The sequence below is a fragment of the Periophthalmus magnuspinnatus genome, chromosome 12, assembly GCF_009829125.3.
Source record: "Periophthalmus magnuspinnatus isolate fPerMag1 chromosome 12, fPerMag1.2.pri, whole genome shotgun sequence".
In the NCBI taxonomy this organism is placed as follows: Eukaryota; Metazoa; Chordata; class Actinopteri; order Gobiiformes; family Gobiidae; genus Periophthalmus; species Periophthalmus magnuspinnatus.
The window spans coordinates 17,365,851-17,374,940 of NC_047137.1; the positions used below are offsets into that span (position 1 = coordinate 17,365,851).

General features: G+C 42.2%; 1 protein-coding gene across 1 annotated transcript in view; it reads right to left on the reverse strand.

Moving 5' to 3' along the window:
• Positions 1-3,670, reverse strand: part of tjp2a (tight junction protein 2a (zona occludens 2)) — a 53,088-nt gene extending 49,418 nt beyond the window's left edge. Inside the window, exon 1 of the mRNA XM_033975994.2 lies at positions 3,437-3,670. The gene's annotated coding sequence lies outside the window, so the exon portion shown is untranslated. The remainder of the gene's footprint in view (positions 1-3,436) is intronic.
• Positions 3,671-9,090: the final 5,420 nt, after the last annotated feature.

Consider the following 9,090-nt stretch of genomic DNA (forward strand, 5'->3'; position numbering starts at 1 on the left):
CTCCCCTCTTCCACCCCCTCATCTCAACCTCACTCTCCCCTTTTCCTCTCACTTACCCTCGCCCTCTCTCCCTCACTCCCTCACCCTGACTGGCCTCATCCACCCCTCTTCCTCCATCACCTCCCTCATTCCCTCCATCTGTCTGTCCTTTCTCACCATCTCTCCCCCCTCTCACTCCCTCCCTGTCTGTCTGTCTGCCTCCCTCTGTTTTCTTCCCCTCTCTCCCTTCCTCTCTCTCTCTGCCCCTCTCTCTTTCCCCCTGTCTGTCTTCCTCTCTCCCTCCCTCTCCCTTCCTTCCTGTCTGCCTCCCTCTTCCTCCTTCCCTGTCTTCCTCCCTCCCTCCCTCGCTTTCTCTCTCTCTCTCTCCCTCCCTCCCTCTTCCTCCTCCTTCTCTCTCCCCCTCCCTTTCTCTCTCCCCCTCCCTCTGTCTCTCTCTCCCTCCCTCCTTCATCCCTCCCTCCCTCTTCCCCTCCCTTTCTCTCCCTCCCTCCCTCTGTCTCTCTCCCTCCCTCCTTCCTTCCCCCTCCCTCTCTTCATCCCTCTGTCCCTCTTCCTCCCTCCTTCTCTCTCCCCCTCCCTTTCTCTCTCTCCCTCCCTCTGTCTCTCTCCCTCCCTCCTTCCCTGTCTTCCTCTCTCTCTTTCCCCCTGTCTTCCTCTCTCTCTCTCTCTCTCCCTCCCTCCCTCCCTCCTTCACCCCTCCCTCTCTCTCTTCCCCTCTCTCTTTCCCCCTGTCTTCCTCTCTCTCTCCCTCCGTCCCTCCCTCCCTCCCTGTCTTCCTCCCTCCCTCCCTCCCTGTCTGCCTCCCTCTCTTCATCCCTCCCTCCCTGCCTCCCTCTCTTCCTCCCTCCCTCTCTTCATCCCCCCCTCCCTCCCCATCTTCCTCTCTCCCTCCCTCCCTCTCTTCATTCTTAATCCCTTCTTTAAACACTCCATTTAACCTCTTGAGACTGAATGTCTTAATTTTTAAGAGGGACCTTTTTTCTCCATCTCTCCCTCTTCCCTTCTTCTCCCTCCCCCCTCCATCTCTCGTCCTCTCATCCTCCTCCTCTCTGTGCTTATTCTGATGAACCTTTAGCAGTAATTTAAGGCCGAGAGGAAAACACGACCTTTTTATGACATTATTTCAGATGCTAAACACAGCGCCATCCACAGACGGCGTAAAGAAGTGCACAGAGGGAGTGTCACGTACAATTTAACAGATATTTTTAGGGCTAATTTTGATTATTTTCCCCCAAATTGTGTCATTAAAATTTACTACAAACTGAAATATAAGGATTTGTGTGGTTTTTATGCAGCAGATCGACCAAAATGAAATATCGGCTCGTCCTGGAGATTTAAGTCCGATCGCTCATACGCTAAAAAGGCCAAATATCGGTGCATATATCGGCCAAACGATATATATACATGTCCATCTCTAATCTATAATGAGTCCGAGAAGTTTCTAAATCAACCGTCAACAGCTCAAATCTCATCGTCGAACACAAAAAGACCCAAACTTTTCCCGTTAGCGCAGAGAAAAAGTCCCCACGCTAAAGACAAAAGTTAAATCTGTAACTGGGCAAAAAAAGTGTGAACTGTGCCTGAGTGACACTTAACATATTCATCCACCTCGTAATAGGCGTTTTCCACACTTATTAGCATCCTAGCTAGGTCTGTTGTCCTCTTTGTTTCCTTTGTTTGCTTTGGGTCTGAGGATTGACTTATAGACGGGAGATGATTGATGATGATGATGTTTAAAAATAGCTTCTTTAACTGCCCTCTCAAATTATCTGGACGCCGCAGGAGGCAGAGTTCGGGTGAGGCATTGAGTATTTAAGTATTTCACACAAAAAAAAAAAAGCTTTGTTAAAATCGTCTCAAACGTCATCGCCGCTTCAACATACATGAGAAAATACGCCGATTCTTGTGGATTTTATGGATATACGTCATTAAGTAGACTAACATTAAACTTTCGTATTGTCGTCGCGGCCACAAAATATCGTCTTGCGGGCCGCAATTGGGACCTGGGCCACGAGTTTGAGTTAGCGCCTTTGAGATGGAGACGTACAGCAGCGAAACATCTTCAGTCCTACGACGTTTTGTCCAGTGACAGATTTTACTTTCAGATTGGATAATGATCTATTTATTTTAACTAAGACTAAATCAGCAGTGCAGTGTTTTCAGTAAAAGTTTTATTTGATTGGACCAAGTTTACCTCATATTTCGAACGATATATTTACGAAATTATGATTTTTTTTAAATTTCTTTCCACACATTTCTATCTTAAGTCGACATAATTCAACGTTTAATATCACTGTGTAAATGCAAACTTTTTTAATACTTTTTTAAACATCACATGCCCTCGAAAAATATAAGCACCGTCTCTATTTTTAAACAGATCTTGAATATGAAATTATAATTGTTTACTCTTAATTTTATACATAAATTGTGCGGTTCTATCATCTTCCAGGTCTTTGAATTTTATCGCATTTTTTGGGTAAAATATGCCTGGTATTTGTTTGATTTTATTTTATTTTTTTCAAGCATTCGTTCAAATTTGATACACCTGATAAAGATTTACGTAATTTTTTCTTTATAAATTGTATGTGACTTTTCCAACTCAGCTTGTTTTGTATTATTATTCCTAAACGTTTTATTTGATTTATCATTTGCTCCATCACTGTTTTATCAATAATTAAATTCCTGCTCACATTTGTTGTCATTTTCTTTAGATTTAACGTTAATTTATTTGCGTCGAACCAGCTTTTCGGCGATTTCAGTTCTTTTTCTGCCTCCTCAGTTACTGTTTCTAAATCATTCCCACGGTGTATTATATTTGTATCATCTCCAAATATAAAGGAGTAAAGCTTTTGGAACTAAACATGTCATTAATATAAAGGATAAAGAGCAAAACATTCAAAATCTAAACATTTACAAACAGTTTCTTAGCGCGGAGTGATCCAAAAAAGGCCAATTCACCTGGAGAATATGACTTGTATGCGCGTGTTTAGATCAAAATAGTTCTTGTTTTACAGCCTTTTACATTCACTTCATTAAAATACTCGAGTAAATGAGCATAAACAGCTCATTACTGGTCCTGTCGTGCGTAACGGGCCGTGGACACGCAGGGAAAACCACGGGGAAGGTGAATCTCGTGGCCACTTTCCTGAACAATGTTGTCAATAATCAAACCTGTTCCAAAGCCGCGCACAAAAGGGCTCAAACAAAGCTCTGTGTGGCGCTCTCTGTGGCGCAGGGCTGCTCAAGTTTCACCGCTCTCCACTGCGTCAGAAGCGCACACTCGCCCACCCGAGCGCGCCCCAGCCGAGTCCACGCGCTCCCCTTCTCAAACAAAGCGGAAGGAACGCATCGCCATTTTGGAACAAGCGAATAAACAGCGCGTAAAGGAACAGAAACATCACAAAAGAGGTTTAAAAAAAGGGAGACAGATACTCACCAGGTGCTGCGTCGCCTTCACGCAGGGCTCGAGTGCGTAAAAAGAGTGAGTTTAGCTTCGTTCAGAGCCCAAAACACGCGCAGAAACCGTGCGTAAACGTGGATAAACCGTGCGTAAACGTGGATAAACCGTGCGTAAAGAGACGAAACGCGCGCCGTGGATCAGAATACTCCAATATCCGCAGTATTTGGCGAATGCAGGAAGGAAGGCGCCTACCTCGGACAGGTGTGGGCACTTCCGGGTCGGTGCAGGTATGTGGGCGTGGCCGTGAGTCGGCAGGTTTCGGGGGAAGAGAAGGTCACGTGACTCACTTCCTCTCGGAGCTGGCACGAGGATTGTTCTGTTTAAACATTCAGGGTTTAAACAGGAGAAAGAAGTGCTCAGTTATGTGAAAGTACAAATAAGAATACTGCAGTAAATGTCAAAGTATCAAATGAAGAATTCGACTTAAGTAAAAGTATTAAAGTACATGTTTTAAAAAGAGTGAAAAGTAAAAGTGTTTCGAGCTGATTTTGAGTTTTATGAAGCTGCAAATGTGGTGATTTTGATAAAGATTTGAGCTGAATCGATGTTTTTTTTTTCTATCTGCTTTTATTTTTGTTGCTCAAACTACAAACGTGTTCAAATACTTTTACTTTTCAATCCAGTTCCGAAACGTAGTGCAGTAGAAAGTACAGATACTGCTCTCAAATGTACTCAAGTAAAAGTAAAACACAAACATAATACATCGCTTTCTTACTTTCTTTCAAAGGTACTGTGAAGTATTTTGTAGCAGTGCAGCACTACTCCAAACCGGAACGCGTGGAGGACACACCTGGTCGCCACGGAGACCAGCGTGTGCAATTAAAAGAACTGTGGACAATAAGACGACGCCCATGTTCTGATCATTTTGGTTAAAGCCTTATCTGAGGAATGTGTGACCCCCGGCTCTGAGAGGGGTCATAAAACACTCTCCTCGTCCGACGTCGCTTCAAGTTTCTTCATGTGTAACACCAGGCTGATTAGAAGAAGACGCGTCCCACAAACGCAAACGCTGGGGAACGCCGTAAAAGCCGTCAACAGGCACATCTCAGGACTCTTTTCTATCCTTTTCGGAGAGTTTGTTCCTCGTAATCACAGGAAATTGAGATATAAAAGCTACGTTTTGGTCATTTTGTTCAAGGCTTCTCTTCATTCTCGACTGTTTTGCCGGAACCGACACTAAAGACAGAACGATCCTTGTGTCTCTGCGTCTGTTCTTCAAGCAACAAAACAGAAACCGACTTTGTTCTTCCTAAATTCTGTGTTTAAGTAGCTACAGGACTGCACTACTTTGACTATTTTATTATTATTATTTGAATTAGGGCAGTACATATTAACCAATGCGTCGACAAAAACGTTTCCACATGAATATGCCGGAGTTCGCACTGGAGCTGAATTTCATCCGTCGTCCTAAAGCAGAACATGAAACATTTAATATGAAAACACAGACAGACATAAACACACAACACGAGAACACAATAACACGACATTACACTGTTTACAATTGAAGTGCCTCAGTCTAGAGTATAAAGAGCCCAAGACAAATGGATCTGTGAGTACAGGACTGCAGCGTTTTCAACCAGTTCTTAAGGGTTTGTTTGAAGGTTGAGTAGTGTCCGTGTTTTTTTAGTGTTTTAGTCTTTAGTGTTTTTTAAAATAATTTTATTTTATTTTATTTTATTTTATTTATTTATTTTTTTTTTGAATGTATTTTTATGTATTTATTTATTTATTTTATTTTTAATTACATTTTATTTTTATTTTTTAATTTTATTTTTGTATTATTTATTTATTTTATTTTATTCTTTTTTATTTTATTTTATTTTTATTGTATTTTAATTAATTAATTAATTTTTATGTATGTACTTATATATGTATTTATTTATTTTTAGACCCACGAGACCCACGAGACCAGATCAGACTGAAAACCACTGGAATGATTCGAGTATCTGATTATTTTAGTGACGCACCTCCTCCTCCAGAGGGCGCCACAGCACGAGAGCGTCAGGCTGAGTGAGCGGCACCTAGTGGTCACAGGAGGAAACAGACAGGACTAAACCAGGACTAAACCAGGTCTAAAACAGGACTAAAACAGGACTAAACCAGGACTAAACAAGGACTAAACCAGGACTAAAACAGGACTAAACCAGGTCTAAAACAGGACTAAAACAGGACTAAACCAGGACTAAACCAGGTCTAAAACAGGACTAAACCAGGACCAAACCAGGACTAAACCAGGACTAAACAAGGACTAAACCAGGACTAAACCAGGTCTAAACCAGGACTAAACAAGGACTAAAATAGGACTAAACCAGGACTAAAACAGGTCTAAAACAGGACTAAACCAGGACTAAAACAGGACTAAACCAGGTCTAAAACAGGACTAAACCAGGTCTAAAACAGGACTAAAACAGGACTAAACCAGGACTAAACCAGGACTAAACCAGGTCTAAAACAGGACTAAACCAGGACCAAACCAGGACTAAACCAGGACTAAACAAGGACTAAACCAGGACTAAACCAGGATTAAACCAGGACTAAACCAGGACTAAACCAGGACTAAACCAGGATTAAACCAGGACTAAACCAGGACTATCTTTGCTCTGACTGCAGGACTTTAAAGTGTCTTAAATTCATTTGGAGCCAGTTAATCCAGTGTAATTATAATTAGTCTTTTGTTCCTGTGAGGTGAAGTTCAGTTCATCTGCTCCAGTCTCAGTACTCGTCTTTTCTCTGGTTTTATTGTTTGACGCCACAGGACGGATCAGATTTGTAAATCAAACACATAAACAGAGATGATGAGGGTTTATTAAACAGATCAGACACAGCGTTCGACGTTTAACAACAGAATAATACAGATTGATCTACAGTGGCATTTATCTGCAGGTACACAAAGGAAAAAATACATTTATTATTACATTATTATTATTATTATTATTATTGTGAATTTCAGCAGATTTCACCAGGGGCGGCGCCAGGGAGGGGCTTGAGGGGCGCCTTCAGGGGGCCCCCGGGGGCCCCAGCCTCCACCAGACTGACCAGTGTCTCCTCAAAGACTTTACCACATTTTAAGAGCACATCCAAACTGTCTTTATGTTTTGTCAGGGACCGTGTACAAATTCATTAATCTTAAAAAGAAAAGATTATTTGTCCCAGATTTAGCTACAGCCACGTTCCATCTTGACAAAAAAAAATCTAATTGAAATGTTTTTGTCCTGGTTTGGTCCAGGTTTAGTCCAGGTTTAGACCTGGTTTAGCCCTGGTTTAGTCCTGGTTTAGTTCTGGTTTAGTCCTGGTTTAGTCTTGGTTTAGTCCTGGTTTAGTCTCGTTCTAGTCCTGGTTTAGTCTCGTTTTAGTCCTGGTTTAGTCTTGGTTTAGTCCTGGTTTAGTCTCGTTCTAGTCCTGGTTTAGTCTCGTTTTAGTCCTGGTTTAGTCTCGTTCTAGTCCTGGTTTTGTCTCGTTTTAGTCCTGGTTTAGTCCTGGTTTAGTCTCGGTTTAGTCTCGTTCTAGTCCTGGTTTAGTCCATTGTTTAAAGGCTCTAAATGAACATGTTCAGTTCCCCCGTCTCCACTGACAAACTTAGCTCCGCCCTTAGCTCCACCTTTAGCTCCACCTTCAGCTCCGCCTTTAGCCTTTAGCTCGTCCAATGAGAAACATCTGGCGCCGCCTCTGGATTTCACAGTTTTTGAAAGAAAAGAACAAAAAACAACAATAAACAGCAACAACATCTGAATAAATTAGAACAATTTTCAGACTTTTACTATTTTATTTCTGTCTTTAAAATCTGTTTTTTAAAATATAGTTTAAATCATTGTTTTTACTGTCACAATAATTACCTCAAAGTAAAGTTAAAACCTTTCAGCGCGAGTTTTAAAGGATTTAGATTTTAAATGTCATAAACTCTGTGGTAAACATGTTCAAATCACATTTTTACTGATAACTTTTCTAATCCTGATTTATTCTCAATGACAAAAACGTCTTTAGGTTCTTATCCAATCAGAACGCAGAATCAGTGTCATGTGATTCCAGTTTCTGTAGAACTAGTAGAAAGTAGTACCTTTTTTTTTATTTTTATGCTCAGAGTAAAAAGAAAAATTCAAATCTGTCACTGGACAAAACACTGGACTGAAGATGTTTGGTTTCTTCTTCAGTTGTGGTCAGATTCCTGCTGGACACTGCCTCATATCTGTCTGAAGGGGGCGACACTGAAGCTCACACACCTGTCTGTCTGTGCAGGTGTGTGAGCGTCAGTGTCGCTCTGCACTTCAACACAACGAGAGTTTATTTGTAAAGAACAATTCACACACAAAGTGATTCAAAGTGTTTCACAGAATAAGAAAGAAAGAAATCAAAAGATAAATAATCGTCATAAAATTAAACATTAAAGGAGAAAAGTGCAGAATAAAAACCTTTCAGTCACAGCAGATAAACAGAACTGGTTTAGTCCTGGTTTAGTCCTGGTTTAGTCCTGGTTTAGACCTGGTTTAGTCCTGATTTAGTCTTGGTCCTGGTTTAGTCTTGGTCCTGGTTTAGTCTTGGTTTAGTCCCGGTTCGGTCCCAGTTCAGTCCTGGTTTACTCCTGGTTTAGTCCCAGTTTAGTCCCGGTTTAGTCCCGGTTTAGCCCTGGTTTAGTCTTAGTTTAGTCCCGGTTTAGTCCCGGTTCAGTCCTGGTTTAGTCCTGGTTTAGTCTTGATCCTGGTTTAGTCTTGGTTTAGTCTTGGTTTAGTCCTGGTTCGGTCCCAGTTCAGTCCTGGTTTAGTCCTGATTTGGTCCTGGTTTAGTCCTGGTTAAGTCCTGGTTCAGTCCTGGTTTAGTCCTGGTTTAGTCCTGGTTGAGTCCTGGTTTAGTCCTGGTTTAGTCCTGGTTTAGTCCTGGTTTAGACCTGGTTTAGTCCTGGTTCAGTCCTGGTTTAGTCCTGGTTCAGTCCTGGTTTAGCCCTGGTTCAGTCCTGGTTTAGTCCTGGTTTAGACCTGGTTCAGTCCTGGTTCAGTCCTGGTTTAGCCCTGGTTTAGTCCTGGTTTAGTCTTAGTTTAGTCCTGGTTCAGTCCTGGTTCAGTCCTGGTTCAGTCCTGGTTTAGCCCTGGTTTAGTCCTGGTTTAGTCTTAGTTTAGTCCTGGTTCAGTCCTGGTTCAGTCCTGGTTCAGTCCTGGTTTAGTCCTGGTTTAGTCTTGATCCTGGTTTAGTCTTGGTTTAGTCTTGGTTTAGTCCTGGTTCGGTCCCAGTTCAGTCCTGGTTTAGTCCTGATTTGGTCCTGGTTTAGTCCTGGTTAAGTCCTGGTTCAGTCCTGGTTTAGTCCTGGTTTAGTCCTGGTTGAGTCCTGGTTTAGTCCTGGTTTAGTCCTGGTTTAGTCCTGGTTTAGACCTGGTTTAGTCCTGGTTCAGTCCTGGTTTAGTCCTGGTTCAGTCCTGGTTTAGCCCTGGTTCAGTCCTGGTTTAGTCCTGGTTTAGACCTGGTTCAGTCCTGGTTCAGTCCTGGTTTAGCCCTGGTTTAGTCCTGGTTTAGTCTTAGTTTAGTCCTGGTTCAGTCCTGGTTCAGTCCTGGTTCAGTCCTGGTTTAGCCCTGGTTTAGTCCTGGTTTAGTCTTAGTTTAGTCCTGGTTCAGTCCTGGTTCAGTCCTGGTTCAGTCCTGGTTTA